At 39.1% G+C, this 21,965-nt stretch overlaps 1 long non-coding RNA gene across 2 annotated transcripts in view; it reads left to right on the forward strand.

Annotated features, from left to right (window-relative positions):
* The window catches only part of LOC110359196 (uncharacterized), a 52,523-nt gene extending 30,807 nt beyond the window's left edge, over positions 1-21,716 (forward strand). The window contains exon 4 of one of the 2 annotated variants that reach the window (XR_002414178.2): positions 20,126-21,716. This is a non-coding gene — a long non-coding RNA (uncharacterized LOC110359196). Of the gene's footprint in view, positions 1-1,268; positions 12,042-20,125 lie in introns of those variants that run through there. The other variant, XR_010469563.1, reaches the window with a different exon arrangement.
* The last annotated feature ends 249 nt before the right edge of the window (positions 21,717-21,965 follow it).

Raw genomic sequence — 21,965 nt, forward strand, 5'->3', positions numbered from 1 at the left:
TGTCTTTATCTTGGCTATATGCAGTACAGTACCTGGCAGACTACCAAGGCCTAAAACTCAGCTTTCTCTGATGTTGGTGTACTAGCAGCTTAAACAGCAGTTTCCCTGCCAATTTAAACTTCTACTTTTTAATGAAGAATTTAAACCAGAAAAGTCAAGCATTCCTTGGTTTTGCTCTTTAGTAGGAAGTAAGTTTGAATTGGCACTGTGATTGCTAAAGCTCTTCTTTACAAACTTATTGAACCAAAACTAGAAATTCTGTTTAAATCCTTTTAGTTGTCTAAGAACTTAAAACACCAAAAAAGTAATAACCAATATAAAAAAACCCTAAACAAATAGATTTTACAACTTGCATATTGGAAAAGCAAGCTCCTCTTTCATTTCTTATTTATTAATTTTAAGAAAAATCATTCAGGCCTAACTCATAAGAGAAATTCCCCCTTTGAGGGTGACCTCAAATCTCTCAAAATATACAGCAACATAAAGAATACACAGAGCATTTTATTTCTGTACCTGCGCCATCACAGGAAAATTATTTCCAGTCTCTGAAATAACATTGCAAACTTCTGGGGTTTTCTGTGTATTTTATGTTATGGAGCTCCAGAAGGTTTCCCTGGTTGTGATAGGTCTCCTTGAGCTGGGTCAGTTTTCCACTCTCTGAAGAGAAGAGGAGGCACAAAAGACTCCATAATACCCTGGAGCAACATGTAAAGAAACTTGTTTTCCTTTGCCTCTCCTTCCCTATATTTTCTGTACTTTCTGTTGATGCGTTTGGGCCAAATGACCAAAACAGCCTTAGGAACCAGACTGTCATGCGAAATTGTGACCTTGCAGATGCTGTTCCCAATTGCTGACAACTGTGTGACTAATTCTGAAGCCTTTACAAAAGCTGTAGTGTTATCTGGCCACGGATCTCCTGTGGTGTGGCCTGTCGCAAATGAAACAGCCATCTACTGTCCTAGCCAGTAAAAAACTTGGTCCAGTTTTAATGGAAGAGGAGATGCCTGAGGCAGTGCTTGTCTTGGGGCACTGGGTGTTGTCGTATTCCAAACAACAGCAGGTTCCCAGAAGCAGAGCTGCCTTGTCTCCAACAGGAGTTATATGCTATAGTACCTTGAGAATCTGGGCTATTACAGCTATTCAGAGCTTAAATTTAAACAGATGGTTACATACTTAACTGGTCTTGATTACATTGATCATATCATCTAAAGACAGGCTTATCTTCAAAGAAACTGAACTTTCATATCTCTCACTTCTTTGTGTTACAGGTGCTTTGCACTTCAGAGAAGAAGGCATACTTGCTCAACTGTTCCCTTGTACCAGACAATGAACTGGGGATATAGTGACACTGAAATCACACCTGTAAAGTGTTTGGAGATCTTTGGGAGCAAGGTTGCAGAAAACTGAGAAATATTAGGTTATGCTTACTTATCCATAATTTATGAAATGTTTTTTGACCTTCAACAGACCTGCCAGCAAAAATTTAACGGTGTTATCAGTGGTTTCACACACCTTTTTGTAGGAAGACCCAAAGTTCATAAAAAAAAGGAGGGGGAGGGGGTTGGAGAAAATCACCAGAACTACAACACAACTGCAACATCATCTGTACTAACCTAAACCATCATGCACATGCCCTTCATACCTTAGTCCTCATTAGAGACATGGGTCATAATTTAAAACTATCAGCTACTGTGATTACCAGATATTTTGAATTAAAACTATATTCAGGTTGATTTTCAGATCCTGTGTTATCAGGTACTTCCTGTGTTGAAATAGCTGTTTGGGCAGGCTTTCAGAAACAAAGCATTGTAGGGCAATATGTAGAGCTCTTCTTTCTGAGAAAAACAGAGAGAGGCACTCAAGCTTCACAAGGTAGAATGGAACTGACTTATCTGGACATCCTTAGTTTTGACATCCTAGATGTAATTAGAGTCAAACATGATGAATCACCTAAAGAAGCACTGGAGAATTTGGCTCAAATTGGTTCTTTGAAGAAAGTATAAATAAAGGTTTATGCACCATTTCTTTGAACAGTTAAGAGATCCTCCTTTCAGTTTTGCCATGCTATCAGAGGCACAAAGGCATGGCCTTTTTCAGGACAGAACACAGCAATTTTATTTCCCAGGAATGGGCACTAAGCACAGTGATCACCCTTGAGAACCAGGCTGAAGGCCCCAAACTATGATGATGCCTTTGCAGAACATGACTCTACATATAGATCTCTGAGACCTACATGAATATGCAACCAGATACCATCAGATATCTGATCTGTCTTGGTTGAAAAGGAACATTCCTGCAAATGTATGCAGAAATGTGTAGCTACTCCACAAAGAACTGCTTCTCTGCTTAAGTCCTGCCTTGAAAGTTCTCTTTACTTGTGTATGAATTAAGCACAACACTGGTTATTCAATGTGGACTATGAAGTCAATGCTCAAAACCAAGACAAACAGTGCAGGAATAGGATGAAATATTTGCTGAAGCACTTTTGTCAGCCAAACCCAAGTAGTATACATTACTGATTTACCCCACAAGGGAATAACCATTGTGTGTTTGAGATCAACACAGAAAAACAAACAAAAAAACAGTAATAAGAATTTTTCTACACTAAAGTTAGTTCATTGCTATGTAATTTTCTAACCAAAATGACATCCACAACCTTCCAAAATAAGTATGTCTCCAAAATATCTTCTCTCCTGAAATCTTAATGTGCATCTAGCATTTCTCTAAACTCTGGTGCTGAAAGACAGAAGAGAACATAGCTGTCATTTGAGGGTTCATTCCCTTCATCTGCATCCTTTCTCATAATGAGCTGCATTGGCAGCTTTGGTTAACTTGACTTCTCCTTCCTTAGTCCGTGGGAAATGTAAACTTGGCCAATGTTTTGCTGAGTGTGGTTTGTTCCCTCTTCCTTTTCCATGAGAGCTCAACTTTCCTGGCTGACATGTTAAATAAGCTAGTGGGGCCTGTGTTAGTCCCTCACAAATCTGCATGGGAGGGAAGAGAAGAGACAAGAAGGTAATGGTAAACTAGCCAGAAATGCTGCCATTCATGGCTATAGATCCACAGAGCAAGTGGCTTATGCGATGGATGATTCTGTGTTTCCACATGCAGGTGATTTGGTAGCACATGACTAAACCCTGAGTGCAGACACATGGCTCCAGAGACATGTACTCAGTTTATGGAGTGAAGAAAAAAAGCAGAATACATATTTCAGAATATATTAGATATTTCTGAAATACTTGATGGTACATATACTGTGTGTTTAGTACATGCATTATGCCTCGAAGTATTCATGCATGGATATTTACTTTTATTATTTATAGACGAGTTACACCACCAAGCCCACCTCCAGGCACCAAGAATAAACCTATATTTCACTGCTTTTTTTATAACCAATAGTAAATCTTCTAGATGGTGTGACTACTGTGAAAGGTATCTGACCTTGAGCAAGAAGAAAACGCCATGGGAAGATTTCTGTCTCAGTAAGTGTCAAGGTGTGCCTGAAAATGGTTGCTTCTTTGCAGTGAGAGACAGTTTATATCTACCTTTGATTCCTTATTAAAATGAAATAATATTCATGCTTGGCCCAAAAATCTCAAAGCCAAAAATACTTTATTTCACAGTGACTGAACAAGGTGTGGGGCTGGCAGTTTTTGGAAAAGGCTTCATTGCAGTTCTCCAAGAAATGTACACATCAGTGTTAAACAGCCACATCCGACTAAAAGACCAACATCAGGAAGAACACCAGCACTGCATTCTGCAGCCTGCACCACACCATATGCTTGCGCTGCCCAAAAATGTTCCACATGGCTTGCTTTCCCTCATGCCAATGATGTTTTAAAGAGTCAGAAGGCTCTGCCAGTAAAAGCCAGTTAGCACTATCAGAGACTAACAGATGTTAAAGTTGGGAAAAATTGCTACAATCACCTATGATATTCAGCACACACAAAACAATGCATTTTCACAAGGCTTTCTGTATGATGTCAACATATAATTGCAAAAACTAGAGAGACACAAATGTTTTTCAAGTAATTAGCACCTGGAATGATACCTCTCTACAGTAGTCAGAGGCTGTTCCTGAACAGTTATGTATAATAGGTCTTCTTTAGGCTCTGAAAGGCAAATAAATGTCATGTCCATGTGCCTGAATCTTCTTCCTGCCAAAACAGGGTGCCCACATGACAGATACTGCTCCCAAAAGACAGCCTCCTGAACCTGTGCATTGTCTGAGGGTGATGGTGGGCCACAGAGTGTGAGCAGCATGGACAATACTGCTGACAATCCCTGACCTGTATCAGCTGCTTTTGCAATGCAAAAAAACACAAGACATACAGGACTTGTATAATATATCTGGAAGTTAGTTGCAGAATTTGCATCCAATTACATCCGTCTTGATCCTCAGACACAGAAGCCAAGAACACCCTTAATTTAATATATAACCTTTGCCCTCTTTAGGGTCTTTTTTCCTTCCTAGTGTTTATTTCCTTGAACATTTTTCCTTGGACCTTATGTGGGCTGAACTCACATGTATTGCACTTTTTATGTGGCTATGGTTCATATATGTTTATATGCTCTGTATTTCCACCAGACAATAATAGCTAGTGGCAATACAGAAAATGTATGTGCTAAGTGCTGACCTGTGCTGCAGCCCAGATATCTTACAAACACGAGCGCAATGAGATGGACTATGCCACACTAGGTACACAATAAAAAGAATGTTTTTTTTTACAAACTTTATAGTATAGCTTTTTCATAGGAACAGTCAGCATAAATGGGAGTTTTTGACAAATTATGTCTAGGCTATATGTTACGCAAAGAAAACTCAAAAAAGTTATAGCTTTGAGAATATAAGAACATAAAATTTGCTAAGCATCAGGCTAAGTATCCATGTAGTCCAGGACATCTCATCTGAAAATAACTAGACAGGGACTTCCAAAAATATCCATGAGCAAGGAATGGGCAGAGTGACAATGGCTTTGGAACCTTTTCCTTGTCTTGTAACTCATGATTGGGGGATTTCCTGACCAGCATGCAGTGTGTACATCACTATAGTTAATAGACCCCACAGTTCTTAATTTCACAAAACTATTAGACATTTTATGGATTTATTAGACATTTGGTCTTCACAACATCCTATGGCAATGAGTTCCCTGACTTAATTATACACATTAAATAAAAGAGTATTTAGTTTGGTCTTTTAAATCTCTACTTGATCTCTTCACTTCTTTTGGTAGGAATCATGGTCAGCAATTGTTCTGTATTCCCTTTCATCGTGCCATTTATGACATGGAATACCCTCTTCCTCTGCAATCTCCCTTTTCTTACTCTGTCCCATCTCTCTTACATGAAATTCTTCCATTCCTATGGTCATGATCTTCACCTTGATTGTAACACTTCTTGTTCTGTTTTAGCCTTTTTGGGGCAGGGCTGCACAAACAGTAGGTGAAATAATGACAGGTTTCTACAGTGACATAAAAATAATTTTTTGATGGTTGTGATAAAGGGCAAACCACCGATTTTGGCCACTGTGGGGCAAATAAGAACTGTTTCTACAGATAGATATACTTGTGCTAATTTCTCCTTCCAAAATATCAGTAAGTAAACCAACTTATTACAAAGAAAAATACACATCTGTTTAAAAAAAAAAAATAGCCATCAAAAGCAATATACTATTTTACAGTGAAAGCATAGGAAAAGTAGTGATATAAAACCTTAAACATTCCTAAGATCACACAGCTTCATGTTCATTTCTCAAAATTTCCATAAGAGCAACACAGACTTCAAGGCCAAATCTTTACATTCATATTCCATCAGCTTCAATAACATGTTTAGCAGTAAATTCATGAGAGTTGCAAGTGTTCAACCTCTGGAAAATTTTTGGCCACTTTTAGAATTTAACCCTGAAAACAGTAAAGCTAGTCAATAAGTCACTTTAAAGCAGGTTTTCAAGCATCTAATGGCAACCACATGGGCCTATGTACTAACATCAGTTCATCGTTTCTGTATCCCACTGTTCAGTAATAGCAGCTGAACCCTGAAACTGTGATGTAAATGTCAAACCTTAATGCTCTCATTCAGTCATAGAGAATCTTCAATAATCTGAGCTTTCCAAGAAATCAAAATACAGGTCAGCAAGGGGATATATTCTTCCTAGTAGCCATAGAGGGTATTTTACATATAATAACCAGGAACAAAAAGCACGGTACAAGTAAACTGAGTCCAAACACATCCCCATGACTTCAAACTCCAACAGAGCTTTACTGTTGTGCTTACTGTGACATCACAGGAGTTTTTGGATGTATGACCTTACTTGTATATATAGTTCACGGCTATCTGTGCTGTTCTCTTCCTTTCTCTTTATCCCCAATGCTAAGATTAGCTTTTAACTATAAAATGAATTGTTTTGATTTATGCCAAGAGGTTAGTTAGGGAAGTTAGATACTAAATTGTTCAGTGGAATCTTTATCCTTTGATTGTGTAGTTGGTTGAGCAAAAGCATTATGATTCATTCTACTCCAATTTAACTTCTCTTTGCAGCTGACCTTTTCTTATGCTTTGTATCCCCAAGAAAACAAAAAAATGCAGTGATTCTTGATAATCGTGGTATTTCAAACTATATGTTTTAAGCTTTTGGTTTAGCATACATAAAACCTAGAACAAAAGTCAGGCAAATATAGAGAGGCTTGGCATTCTTTTTCTGAAATCCAGTGTTAAAATTATTTTACTGCCACTGCAAATTAATTTGATCATTTTTGTAATAAAGAAACCTGTACTGTATTCTGAAACTTCATTTAACTTGATTTTGTAACTTGAAATGTAGTTGTATCTTAATATTAGGCCTGAACCTATCCCCTTGAGAATGATGCCTTAACTGCCTTGCTTCTGTATTTGAGTTCTCTTTTTAACTTGTATCATATGCTTTCAGTTTTGCTTTATGCACTTCTACTGTTATGTACTGTCAAGCAAATAAGAATAAAAAGGGCATAGATACCTTCTTACTCTGCCTTTTATATTCTCTGCACTGCCTAATTGTTATAACCAGTGCAACTGGCATAAGCTTTTGCAAATTATCCGAAGTTCCAAATATAAACACACTCTGAAAACCAGTCCTCATGCAGGGTAAACTTTAATGCTTTACATTCTTCTTTTCATAGTTAAGAATCTGGACCAATATCTGGAGCTCTAAACATATCTTTGAACTTTTGTTGGTTTCGAAAAAAGTCCCCTGAATTTGAGGTTTAGATCAGTTTTTAACATCTGTTTTTAAATTTAAATCAGCCCTTAAACTTTAAAATGTGTGTGTGCAAGAGAGACAAAGAAAGGGAGAATGAGAAAATGCATGCAAAAGAGGGTCTGGTTTGGCTGGAATTTCATATGCTGTTGCTAGAAGAGTTTTTGTTGTTGTTGTTGGTTTTTTTTTTTTTCAGAAAAACAGTCAGTGAAATTACCCACATTATAAACTTTTCTGAACGTACAGTACATTGGAGTAAATGTTATCTTTATTCATAACCCCGGTATGGTGTTATGCAGTGCACAATAGATTTGGGCTGATATTTTTCCTTTCCAAATACTGTATTCTCAAATAACCAATATCTGTCCAGCCATCATGGTACCTACTGTGCAATAGTTTGAAAAGGCAAGTTTCCATGCGTGGTTCCAAATGCAGGTTAAAACAACCAAAAATTCCACTTAAACTTGAGTACTTAATTCCCTTGAATGTGGATATCTCTTAGGTTTCCCCTGTATGACCATAACAGTATGGAGAGGTGAGGGCAAAGGGCACTGAGTTTCCATACATCATTTTTATTATTCTCTGTTCCTCTTGCCCCTCAGTCCCTTGCAAATAGATGCCTATTTTCCCCATCCCTGGCCTCCTTTGTCTTATGCATCTGAAGTAAAAAGTAAAAGTAAAAAGTAAAAAGTACATCCACTGTACAATTTAGGGTAGGTTCTACATCTATGTTGCTCAGGCAAAGAGTAGGAGGATGTAGACGGATAGAGAAACTACATGCCTTGGTGAGGCAATAAAGTCTTTCCTGTATTGGCCTCATGTGATAAAAAGATGTGGCTACAGGAGGATTAGAGGTGGAATGAACATTTGCATTTGTGTGCACTTATGTAGATTATCTGGTGAAGGAATAAATGCTGTATTGAGCACTGGATATATAGAATTTAAGTGTGGCCTCTATATGTGTTCTTTCCAGCTTACCCTGTTGTTTTCCAGAGCATTTGTAAATTATGTTCACAGTGCTCTTCCAGAAAAAAACAAAACAAAACAAAACAAAAAAACAAAAACAAAACCACAAAAAAACACACCCCCCAAAAAACAAAAACAAAACAAAACAAAAACATAAAATGTGGAAAGACATATTTTTCACTTAAAAAAAAAAAAAATAACCAAAGCAGGAACGACTTTGTGTTTCTTTTGCTCAGAAGAACTGATAGTAGTAGAATAATCAATGAGGGCATTGGCAGCAAGAGCGGTTCAGATCAGGTGTGACAGCTGGCTCAGTGCATTTCTCACCGCATGACTTATGAGTCCCAGGAACATTCCCATAGAGTTCCCCTACACTGAGTGTTGTGAGCAGTTCTGAGAACATGACTTTGTTCTATTAAACTAGGAAATGAGTGAGGGGGATCCTGCCTGCCTTTGCTACGTGTGACTCTCTTAGTTCCTTTCTCTTTGTCTGACACACCTTAGCCTCCTCCTTGAGCAGTTAGGTCCAGGATTTTTCTGTCTACCTTAGTTTCCATCAGAGCCCTGGTACAGCAAGTGGTATTGCATCAATAAGCACTTTGGTGCAAAACTACTCAATCATTGGAAGGGATATGTGGTGGTGAAGATATTCTAGCTTTTACATTTTTTATCACACTACGGCTATTTTTTCTTTCTTTTCCATTCTTATTATTAACCTTTTTACAGAAAATTGGCTTACCAAGAATTTATGAATTAGCAAGTCTATTATAATGATGAATGGTAATTACCATTTAAATCCTGAGTCATTCATCAGCTTGTTCACCATATGTCAGGTGATACAAGAGTGCATGAATACTTGTCTGGTGAGTATTTCTCAACTGATTGTTATATTTGCCTGAACTTTGGACCCGTATGCCAAATACTAGGTGAAAAAAACTAAAATGATAGAAAAAAAAATTACAGGTAATATAAGGAGAACAGGAGTGACAGCACAATAAGAGGCAATGCTGGTAGCAATACAAATTAACATTAGTATTAGACAATTATTAGCTTTTTTTTTTAATTTATGAAGAACAAACATGGCTTTGAGCTTTTCTGGAGACACACAGAAAACTTTGTTATGACCAATGAAATTCTTATATAAGACTCCTGGGTAGGGAATTATTTTTACAAAGAAGAAGTCATGTTTGGGAAAGAGCTTTCCAAACAGCCCAGATAGCCAGGTCTAGCCTGCAGACACTTGGGAATTTCTGCTCTCATCAGATGTCTCTTTAGAAGTGTGAAGGGAGGTAGTGGCTCCTGCCAGGATCCCAGAGAATGGGTGTCTATATGGCTCAACCACTATTTCATTTGATCTTACCAGTCTCCTTTCTTGATGGTCTCAAATGACTGGGAAAAGAATGGAAAGGGCACAACAGCTGAGCTGTCACTCAGCCTCCTCCAAATCCAGCCTGGGTTCTGCTAATGGGGTAGTGTGGGGACAATTTCACTTCATCTGTCAGTGCCAGATATACCAGGGATATAAATGCAAGATTTCTGTCTCCAGAGTTCTCAGTCCACCTTCTCACAAAGCACAAAACAATACCAAGGGATCACCAGGGTGCTCCACAAAAAATAATTTTTTTAGATATGAGTAAAATTATTTTAACAGGAGTGGGTGCACATTATCTGCCAAGTGATAAAGATTCTGACGATGAAGTTAACATTAATTATTATAACTTTGACTATGTCTTTTCATTTTGACGTACTGTGTCTCTCTTAGGTTTAACAGCTCATAAACTGAAGCCAACTTTCTGAATGATCATTTAATTCTTTAAATGTAACCATAGACTAGGAAGAGAATACTAAGATATCAATCCTGGCAGCAGGCAGCAAATGCTAGACCCAGGAGCTTAATGGTGCTGAGCTGCATGGAACATAGCAAGTGTGCTATCCTAACAAAATACAGTCTGTCTCTGTGAGGGTTGGGAATGTTCTCTCGCTATAAGCATCTGAACACAGGCGAATATAAAGTAACAGTTAAACTGAGTAATGTTGCATAGCAAAACTGTGGGGATCTTGCTCAGTTTATCTAGCTGGGAAAAAAAAATTCTAAGAATATTGTTTTAATCAAAGGTCTGATGATCTATCAGTACCCAGTTTTCTTCATAGTGCTGAGGTTACGGTTCTGCTTTTTTTTTTGTTATTGCCTCCATTTCTGAAAAAGAAAATAAGTTCTGTATTTCTGTTCCAAAACTATGCATGTGAAGAAAAAGGCTGTTGAAGTTTGGAAAAGAAAGAACGAACCATGGAATTTCCCGTTGGATACTCTCAACTTTGGATCAAACCAAGCCCATGACTAACAGATGAAAATCTTTCAAACTTTCAGCTCCCTACACAAATTTGGAAATGTGAATCCAGAGGTAGAACTCACTGGCAGCCTGTATCTTACAGTGAGTGGCTTTGTGTACTGCATCTGAATTTAAGCAGAGTCAGGTTCTGTATGTTAAAATTAGAAATCCTTTGTTCCTTTACTAATGGACTCAATTAGATATTATATTTTTTAAAAAAACGGTATTCTGTGTAAATGATAAGATGCTCTTGTTTCAGACGCTCTTAAAAATTAATAGAAGGACATCAGATGGAGCATATGGAAGAAGGCTAGTAACAAAATTAATTTGCAACCTAAAAGAAAGGATTATGAAGGAGGGAACATGGCAGTTCTGAATAAAAAAAAAATCACAAAAAAAAAAGCCATGCACCCCTAGGAAAAGGGTTAGGATTTGTGGCCATCAGCTTCTGCAGTAGACTTGCAGAATAAGCTGTTACTCTGACAGAAGGAAAGATATCAGAATCATTCTCTAAACTCTTTTGTGTTCTGTAAAATGTAAGCAGTCTATAAAATAGCACATTTTTTTTGGTGGCTCATAAGTCATCACCAATGGTTGTGGATGTCTGTAAAAACTATCACCTTACATAATGAGCTACAAATCTGGTAAAGATAACACTTTTGTTTCTGATTGAAGGAAAACATATTGTGGTGATCAGGTGAGTGTTCTTTCAAGGAAAATGCCAACAAAAAGTCCTGTATGGTGGCAGATGCTGTAACCCTGGATCAGCAAAAAGAGCAAAGATTCCCATTGACGCCTCCCACCAGAGGCCCCAATATTCCTACGACCGCCTCTGTATGTCAGCATGTGAAGCTGATCTTTCCCAGCTGATGCTGGGTGAAATTTCTTGGAAGCAGCTGGGGTGGAGATGTGCCAGACAACCTTAAAAAATAAATCAGTTACAAGTGAACCAGGGCAACCCCCAAGGCCCAGAGGTAGGGCGGGTGTTTTGCTACATGCATTACTAATTAACTGTGAAAAGTTTTGAACGATTCCAAAATTTTTTGTTAGTACCAGCTACCTTTCATAAAAAAGGCCATAAAAAGAAGGTAGAAAACATGGTTCCAGTAACTGAAATTAGGCATACCAGAGTTTGGGGGAAAAAACCCAGCCCACAACCAAACCCATTTTAGTTTTTATTTTATTTTTAAGTTAATGTGATTCTTCATGTCAGACACAGTGTACCTTATCGTAACTCATCTGACATAACCCAGAGTGATGCAACATTTTTATAAAGCTGATTTCCTTTTTTCACCCATTCCCCAATAATATTTTCCAGACCAAAATTACTTCAGCCTGCAGAAAGCTTTTGGATTCTGTCCTAACTAGCCAAAACTTAAACTACAATTAGGAGTCTTGAATCACTTGGAAAAATAGGTACTCTTTGCTCTATCTTTGGGTTCATGTTACAGTAGGGAGTGAGTATTCCAGACACTGCACATTCAGAGTTCAGGGGCCTCAAGGGAGAGTGGGAATTGTAGTAGAACAGCTTGATTTTGGCTAACTGAAGTAAAATAATAATAGTTTTCATATTTTTTTTAAGCCATTTGAGAGCTTGCAGGAGCCTTAAACAAGTTTTATCAATAATAGACAAATGAATTGTACATTTTTGCAATATGAAAAATCTATGAAGGTCAGGAGCTGTGTGCATCCGTTATGGCTTGAATAGATCTTGCTGGCCTTTCCAGACAATGCTTTTCAAGTGAAAATATAGTTTATTTGCATTATTTTATGCAACAGTTGTAATCTAAAAACTTTCTATCATATGTCATAGAGGAAGGAGATTTCTGCAGTTGCCTGTCTCTGCCAGAAGCAGCTATCGCTTGTTCCATGAGGACACAGTCCATTGATTAAGGCTGGGCAAAATTTCAATTGCATGCTGTTTCTGCCGATAGCCAGCTTAGCTGAGCATGACACATGGATGATTATAGCTCACGTTTACCTCTGAGATGATAGAGAACAGAGACATTTGAAGCACTGAACCACTGAATTGGTACTAGCCGATAGTACCAGCCACTAACTTTTCTATTCTTCCATCTGTCTAGCTGGTAGAGGGATGAAAAACAGGGCTGAGTAGGTGCCTTTTGTAATTGATGGAAAAATAATTTACTAAGCCTGGGCTGCATCAGTGGCTGGTATTCTTCTGTACACTTGGGGCTACACCATGCGGGGCCCTGATCCGTTCAGGGGCAGAGGCTTTAAGTCACTTTTATTTCCTCACTGGAATCCTCCTGGGAGTCTGTTTCTCTGTCATAATTCTGCTTCCTTCAAGCCTTGAGGGGAACTGGGTGCGCTGACGGCTGTCCCAGAACGGGGTGCTTGGTGTTTCAGCCATGTCCTTGTATTCCCACTTACACCGTGTGCCCCAGCAAGGGACACAGTGCAGGTGTTACAGCCCAAAGCAAAACAGGTGCTGGAAAACACATGCTTAAGGTACATATCACCACCTAACACCATGTTGTTAAGAAACCTGATTTCCTTGAAAAACCGTGTGTGCTTCTTAAAGTGAATGTGTGTATATATGCCTGGGTGTACATTTAATACTATATTGTGTGTGAATAGTGTGCATTTACTTTATATTCTTAAAAAAAACCCCCACAAACAAACAAAAGAAATGTAGGTGCTCAGTGAAAACCAGATACAGATTCTGAGCCTAGCTTTCCTGAGTAAGTAGATGAAAAGGAGTGGAGGTAAAATAAGACAAGTTATTAGATTAGATTAAGATTCAGTCTGGTGGGGTTTATATGCAAAGTCAAGCTCAAAGGAGATTTTTCTTTGTCAGAATTCTTGCTGGTAGCTGCAGCAGAACGATCAGATTTAACTATCTTTAAAAACATTTATCCTTTTTTTTTTTTTTTGTACATGTTTTGCCAAAGGACATCATGATGTTTTCTAATCAAGGTAGAACTATGAACTAGTATTTTATTTCAGGAAATCTTTTTTTCCTGATAATAGAAGTAGACAACTACTACGTTTTAAGGATCCATTCAGTTACTGAATAGATAGTGCATAAACTGGTGTATATGACCCATGAACACAAGATTTGTGGGAGAAATAAAATATGATAAGAAGACAGAAGTTGACATATTGAATTTAGGCTAAAAATTCTCACACTTGCAGTGCTATTTTAAAGGAAACAGATTTAATAGTAACCTCACATACGATCACTTGGAAGACGTGACTTGAACTGAAATACATCACTAGAAAATCAATGGAATTATTCCTCCATTTTTATAATTAAACCCAACAGCCCCTCATATCATTTTGATTTACAGAGTTTTTACAGAAATAAATAAAAAAGTATTCAAATCTGTGGTTTTCTAGAATTACTACAGTGGATGTAAACAATAGCAGGTGGATTTGCAAGAGCTGTGAAGGCAAAACACATTCTAAAAATTAGTATTGCCTTTAATGCCTTGACCTGCTGTAATGCCTACCAAATCATCTTTAACAGTAGGATTTAAATTGCAGAATTGACATGACCAGTATCTAGACCTTGACTTCGCCTGGTAAGGAGATCCCTGATGCAGAGGGGACTATTACTAAGATTCTGTAGTTATCCTCTGCACCGAATGAAAAAAAATATTCATGCCTTTAGGGGTTGTGGGTCCTTGCTGTGATTTACATAACTTACTGCGAGCAGCCATGGCAGACACCAATTATAGAGAACTTTGGAACTACTCTACCTGTAGCTCCCAGTGGAAGCCATGTTTCTGTTGTATTAAATCTGTACAGAAATGACAATGGGGGGAAAGGAAAAAAAATAAGTGGTGCTGTGAATGTTATAAGTAAACCTTTGGGAACAACAATATATGTACTGTGGTGCAACAGACAATGCAATTTTGCTCAGCATTTCAGAAAGCATCCAAACCAAAGGCAAAAAAAATGAAATCTAAAACAGAGAGCAGATGTAATGTCGATTTTCCTTTCACAGCCACCGCAGTTTTGTCAGGCAATAATCTAGAAAGCTGAAATTATTTCTGTTATGTGTTTAGTTTGGAAAGGAAACATGGCCAGGTGAAACGAATAATACACTTACCAAAGTGTCATCATATACAGTGCAGAGAAGGAATTTTGAATGTCAACGCAAATAAAAAATGTGCTGAAAACTGATTCAAAAGCTTATGGAGTTAGCGGAATTAATATTCACTATGGAAGTCTCTTTAAAGTAGTCCACTGTACAACTAAACACCTCCTCCACAGCCTGAACATAAGATGGTGGCCACCTGGGACCTGCTGCCACCCCCATGGGAGAGAAGAGAAAGCTGGAGATACATTTCCATCTCTCCATGTGCATGATCTGGCACAGAAGAGCAAGCTAGTGATGCTGCAATGCAACTACACACAACATCCCACCCAGGAGCAGCTTCTTCCACTATGGTGGGACTTCCTCTGGACTTCTGTGAGATGGGAGAAGTGGCCCTTCTTGTGGACAGGGTTAAAATGTTCTGTCCACCATGCTGTGCTTCCAGCCTGGCTGCAGAGCAGTCTGCACCAGATGGGTCTTCCACCCACACCAGACTGCAGCAGCACTGGATGGACTGGGCACACTGGGGTGTCTAGAGCTGCCTCTGGGATGCACCTCGGGTCTTCTCCTTGTAAAAAACATGTTTCTCAGGGCTTTGAGTACTGTCAGGAAGCACTTCACTGATATGTACTCACTGCTTCCTAAAATGTTGGAAAACAACAGAAAAACTTCAATTATTCACTTTTGTGCCAAACAAAACTAGAAGGTTCTTTTTTTGTTGTTTTAAAATCAACAACAGGGGAATAGAGGAAGGAAAGTCAGGCTTTCTGTTTTAGCTAGTGTTGCTGCCATGCTGCTGGTGAGAGGATGCAAGACAGAACAGAAGTGGAAGAACAAGAGGACCATTCAGGTGTCCCATGTCTGTATGTGTGGGGACACAACTGACTCCACTTGGAACCTTGGTGTGAGAAGAAATGTTTTGTCCTACTTCTGTTTCAGCATAACTTTTCAGCTGTTACCATGCCTGCCTGCTTAGGTTGGGTTTTGTGTTGAATTGAGCATGTATCACAGTATCACAGTATCACAGTACGTTTGGGATTGGAAGGGACCACCAAAGATCATCTAGTCCAATCCCCCTGCTGGAGCAGGAACGCCTAAGTGAGATCACACAGGAACATGTCCAGGCGGGTTTTGAATGTCTTCAGGGAAGGAGACTCTACAACCTCCCTGGGCAGCCTGTTCCAGTGCTCTGTCACCCTTACTGAGAAGTAGTTTTTTCTCAAATTTAAGTGGAACCTCTTGTGTTCCAGCTTGATCCCATTACCCCTTGTCCTATCATTGTTTGCCACCGAGAAGAGCCTGGCTCCATCCTCATGGTACTCACACTTTATATATTTATCAACATTAATAAGGTCACCCCTCAGTCTCCTCTTCTCCAAACTAAAGAGACCCAGCGCCCTCAGCCTTTCTTCATAAGGGAGGTGCTCCACTCCCTTAATCATCTTTGTTGCCCTACGCTGGACCCTCTCCAGCAGTTCCCTGTCCTTCTTGAACTGAGGGGCCCAGAACTGGACACAATGTTCTAGATGAGGTCTCACCAGGGCGGAGTAGAGGGGAAGGAGAACCTCTCTCGACCTACTAACCACCCCCCTTGTAATACACCCCAGGATGCCATTGACCTTCCTGGCCACAAGGGCACAGTGCTGGCTCATGGTCATCCTGCTGTCCACCAGGACCCCCAGGTCCCTTTCCCCTACACTGCTCTCTAATATGTAATTTCCCAGCCTATACTGGAATCTGGGGTTGTTCCTGCCCAGATGCAGGACTCTACACTTTCCCTTGTTAAATTTCATCAGGTTATTCCCTGCCCAACTCTCCAGCCTGTCCAGGTCCCACTGGATGGCAACACAGTCTTCTGGCATGTCAGCAACTCCTCCCAGCTTAGTGTCATCAGCAAACTTGCTGACAGTACACTCTATTCCCTCATCCAAATCGTTAATGAATATATTGAATAATATTGGCCCTAGTACTGACCCGTGAGGCACTCCACTAGATACTGGCCTCCAACTAGACTCCGCACCATTGACTACCACTCTCTGGCTTCTCTCCTTAAGCCAGTTTGCAACCCACCTCACTACTCTATTGCCTAGACCACACCTCCTCGACTTAGCTGTGAGGATGCTGTGGGAGACTGTGCCAAAGGCTTTACTGAAGTCAAGGTAGACCACATCTACCACTCTGCCATCATCCATCCACCTTGTTACATTCTCATAAAAGGCTGTGAGGTTGGTCAAGCGTGACTTACCCTTGGTAAAGCCATGCTGACTGCCCCTAATAACCCTCTTATCCTTGATATGCCTTGAGATGGCACCAAGGATAAGCTGTTCCATTACTTTCCCAGGGACAGAGGTGAGGCTGACCAGTCTATAATTACCCAGGTCCTCCCTCCTGCCCTTTTTTGTATCTATTAGAGTGTTCTGTATATTTATGTTGTCCAAAGCCTTAATTTTCCTCTTTTCTCTATTCTTGCTTTTGTAACAGCCTATTGACCTCTAGCACCTAGCAAAATCACTTCCACATTTGGAGAATCTGAAGAAATTCCTCAGTGTGCTTATACTTGTCAATGTTAAGAAAACACTAGATATAGAAGTTATCTGACTTACCTGAGGTTATAAAGTGAATCACTGAAAGAGTTGGAAACTACAGCTTGGACCTCATACTTGGTTGCTTTGTTCTGCTTTGGGACTTACCCTTTTGATTGACCAGCTTGTATCAAAAAAATCAGTGACAGTGGTCATAACTGAATTAAAAATAGATGTCACTCTGTCTCCTCTCTTGCATGAATCAATACTGTCTGCAACACATAACCTGCAGAAGTGTTGCTCAGTAGTTTTGCAAATTGTCATACATGCTGAATTCAAAAGGTCTCAAACACTCTTCTTTCTGTCTTGAGATCCAGAACTGATAGTGTGCTCTTTTCTGTACACTATGGACAGGGTGGCAAATCATTGAGAGTCACCGGTGGATGAAATTAAAAAAGGGCTTACACCTGAATCAGCTTTGCCAAAATGCATTTCAATTAGGCTAAAATATTTGTAGCTTGTTCCTATCCTCATCTGGCCAAAGCAGAATGTTTGCCTTTGAGCTTCAGCAGCAAAATGAGAGCAATGTCTTTTTGTAAGGTTGACATCTTTGCCTGGACTGAGACACAGGACCACATTACTGTGAGTCCAGAAGTCTGGTCCTCAGGCATCCAGACTGGGGCTTGGGCTCCTCGGTCTGTCCTGGAGAGAGGTTTCTGTCCATCTGGACCTCCTCTCAGTTTGGGGGTCAGAAGGGCTCCACATTCATCAGTCCAGGTTTGCCTTGTAACACTGCTGATGAAAATAGGCTATTTTATGTATGGCTTTTGTTATGATGGCTTCATTATGCATAGCAGAAAAGTCATTAATTTTCAGCATTGTGTTGGTTACTAAAAATTCTCAAAGTCTTAATGTAATTGAAAACAGGGAAGCAAGTAAAGTGTTGATAAATGGTATGATTCTGCAGTACCACACCAGCCTATAAAAATCCCTCTACCTGTGATGCATGGATAGAACTGGTTCACAGGACAGGTGAAAGAAATGGTCATCCTCTTTGTGCATCACGCTTCTGGAAGTACCATCATCACAAAGCCAAGGAAAAAGCAGTAATTTTCTTCATGTTTCCAGGGAACGTGGGTTACAGGAAATTAGCAGAGGACCTCACTTCCAAACACATATTCTAGCCTATGAGGTTAGACCTGTTGTTTTCTAATGGCTGATGCTTGCAGTCATTTTTCATCTGTTAAGTCCCTAATAAAAATCAGCAATATCGTAATGGTAACTAAAGCTATATGGATTATATTCATTCTGCTGCAGATGTTATCCGATAAACATCATTTCACATTTTTGCTGAAAGGAGGAGGTGATGTTTTTTGAACCACTAAACATATTTAACTGCTCTTTTAAAAACTGAAACACTTTTTTCTAAGTTTCACACATTTTAGTTTTTCTGCCTGTCTAAAACTGAAATAGGATGCTGTTTCAAATATCGCCTCATGTTTATGAACAAGGCAAGGTGATCTTTGAGCATATCAGATTCTACTAAAGCTGAAAGAAAATAATTTTATAGAGTGTTTTTGCGTATGTTATTAAGATTCAAGTCTTGATTTCTTTCCCTTCTAAACAGTGTCCCAAAGACCTGTGATATCCTCTGTGTTAAGTGCCGGGTTCAAGAGATTAAGGGCAATGACTGGCATCTAGTTCACTTTTATTTCCATTTCAGTGCAACCTCACATCGCTATACATCTGTTTTGTTGATTCAGAAGAGCACTTGAGATGCTTTACAGTTGATTTTGACAAGTGCTACAATTTGATATGGGTAGATAATTCTTGCTGAGATGATTTCAAAAGTACAGAAATTATAATTTTGAGTAGATATTACCTTTCTTTATGATCAGAATTTTCATGTAATATACTGTGCACTTAAGCTTCTTAATCACATTTTCCTTTTTTAAACATTACATTCTTTCCATCTAATCTAGTAAAGTATCACAAATTAAAATATTGTTCTAAATATATCTTGTATTTTTTTTCCATGCAGTGTGGACAGCTCATGTAAAACCCACTTAAAAAAGTGGTCCCTCCTAATCTTCTCCCCAAAACTATTTGGTTTTCAATTTAATTAAGTGGTGAGACAGGACAGACTGTATGGTAAGGCTGATTAATACACACATCGGGTGCATTTCACCTCATGCTTCCAGTACATCTGAGTTGTGGATTAATCAGTGCAATTGCTTAGTCTACAGTGTCTTAGTGTGATCATAAAAGGGGTATATGCGAAAAAAATAAAAAAACCTTAAACATGACAACATATTCTTATGCTACAGAAAATCACACACTGAGATGGAATTTAAAAAAAAAAAAAAGAAAAAAATCATTAAATTCCATATTTAAACACAACTGAGCTATCTTGCTGAAATGTTTTCTGCAGTAATGTGAGAGCATTCTGTCCCACCTGTTCTCCCCTCTGCAACCCATTCCTCAGGGATGTACTAAAACAACAAACCCATTGTCACTCCTCTATCCCTGACTCCTTCTTTTATCCCCTCTCTGCTCTAATTCTTTACACCCTTTCTCTATTTTGTTTATTTATTGTTCTTCTGCCTTAGGCATTTCTCCCTGATGCCAGTATTTACCCAATATGAGTCTGGTGGTCTCCAACAGCTGCTCAGCACATGAATCAATGAGGAAAAGACCTGTCCTTGGTTAAACTCTGTGAACACTGGTGTGGGGTTAACTCCAAGTATAGACTGGTGCAACTGACAGCTTAAGTGGTTTCAGTAAAGTCTTTCAGCAGAAAGTCTGGCTTGAAACTTCAAATAAATATAGAGTAGGTTGGGCACAGAAGCCCTCAACTTTCAGAAGGGACACTTGCCACAAGCTTATCTTCCTCTAAAGGAGAATGGGCCAATTTACATTGAAAAATTGTATGCTTTAGCAGAAATGTCAGAATGCATTCTGAGAAATAGCAGTGTTATGTATCATGCTTCTCTGAAATCTTATTCCACAGATTTACATGAGAAAGTGAAAGCTTCTGCCTCTCACCTGCACATGTGAGGCCTGATCCTCCCAAAATCTACTGAAGTCAACAGAGAGACTCCCATTGAGCTCCACCTGGCTTGGCCATCAGAGAGCGAACGCTGCCCCAGCACCCACATTGATTTTCGGAGGGCTGCGCTGCTGGCAGAGAAGTTTTTCCTGCTTCATAGAAGGGCTTGATCAGCAGAGCCCAAGGACCTCTGGCAATTGCCTGTGGCCCCATGAACTTCAGTGGCCAGTGTGCCCTGTCATCCTTGTAGGTCTCAAATTCCTCTGTCCCTTTGAAAAGAGAATTTGTCTTGGAGTCTCTGAGTGTAAAATACTGGAGTTCCTGGAAAAGGGTTTTTTTGGTGTTTTTTTGTGCATGCACTTCCCCCCTCCCCCAGCTTTTTTTTTTTTTTTTTTTAATTTTCTCTCAGGAGAAGAGGATATAGCCTAGAGTTTTTAAAATACCATTGGAAATGAGAAGCTACTCAATTGTGGGGGAGTGTGAAGGGTCCCCAAGGAACTGAGCAGACTAGCAAAGGGGAGAGAAGTGTCTGGAGTAGTGATGGAGGGAGGACGAAGCAAGCAACAAAAATAACAAAGTAGGGCTGAGGCTAATATATAGGATGGAGCAGAGGGAATTTAAAGAGCAGAGAGGGAGAGGCATATATCCAAAAAAAGAAGATGATTAGAGCAGGAGGTGGGAGGGGTGAGGATGGGAATGCTAAAAAGCCCAGCTTCCCATCAAACACAAAAAACAAGGGTCTGAAATGGCACACTCTGCTTGGGGGACTGCTCCTTACTGACGCAAACAGACACGCTGAAGTCAGTTATTCATACAAGGGCTGTGGGAATGAGCCCCATATTCACAGAAGGATTTCAGATCCATGCTCATTGCATTGTTGCAGCCATTGTTGGGCTGAATTGCCATGTGGCACATTGGATCTGCCATCCGCTTACGTCTACTTGCAACACTCCTGTGTGCTTTTTACAATATGGTTTGCTGTCTGCAAAACTTGTAAAGAATTCAAATAAAAGAAAAATAAATCTGTGAAAAGGCACCAGCCTTCCTCTTCTGAGAGATACATAGGAACACATCTCCAAATTCTGCAGAGCTTAAAGCTGTATCTGCATTTTCAGTCGAGAAAAATAATAAATTCAACTACAGTTTTTTAAATGAATATATTTAATTTAAAGTTTAGTTTATAGTTGTAGGTGTAAATATTAGCGAAGTCTAGTTGCAGATTTAAAACTAAATTCCTGAATATAACTTTCATTTTCACCTGTGCTAAATGCACACTCCACATTCTTTATTCAGACAAGTAGTCTTCTATCTAGCCAGTAGTCACATTGAGGTTTATAGGGTCATTCACGTCAGTTAGGAATTGTTGAAGAAATAAGTGTTTATGCAGAATCCATCCCATAAATAGCAGTGGAAAAGCAAGTAAGGTAATTCATGCAGGGCTGGTGATATATATATATAGGGCTACTCACAAAGTTTCCTCTGGTGTTACATTTGTATTCATATATGTCAAAAATGCAATGTTCTTTTTTTTTAAAATAAATTGGAAGCACAAGTCTGTGGTGTATGATTATTTTATTAACTGATAAATCAGCTAGCTCTCAAGGGCATGGAGGAAACATATTTATTTAATTTACAAATAAACTGTATCCTTTCCCCATTCCCATCCTTTGTTAGAAATATACATTGCACTAAGAAATTCTAATGTTTGATACTCAGGGATGGTTAAATATATTTTCAAAAAGTAAATATTTTTTAAAAATTTTATTTTTAGTCTCCAGACTTCACTGCAAACATAATCCCA

This window comes from Columba livia, chromosome 1 (assembly GCF_036013475.1).
Source record: "Columba livia isolate bColLiv1 breed racing homer chromosome 1, bColLiv1.pat.W.v2, whole genome shotgun sequence".
Taxonomy (NCBI): Eukaryota; Metazoa; Chordata; class Aves; order Columbiformes; family Columbidae; genus Columba; species Columba livia.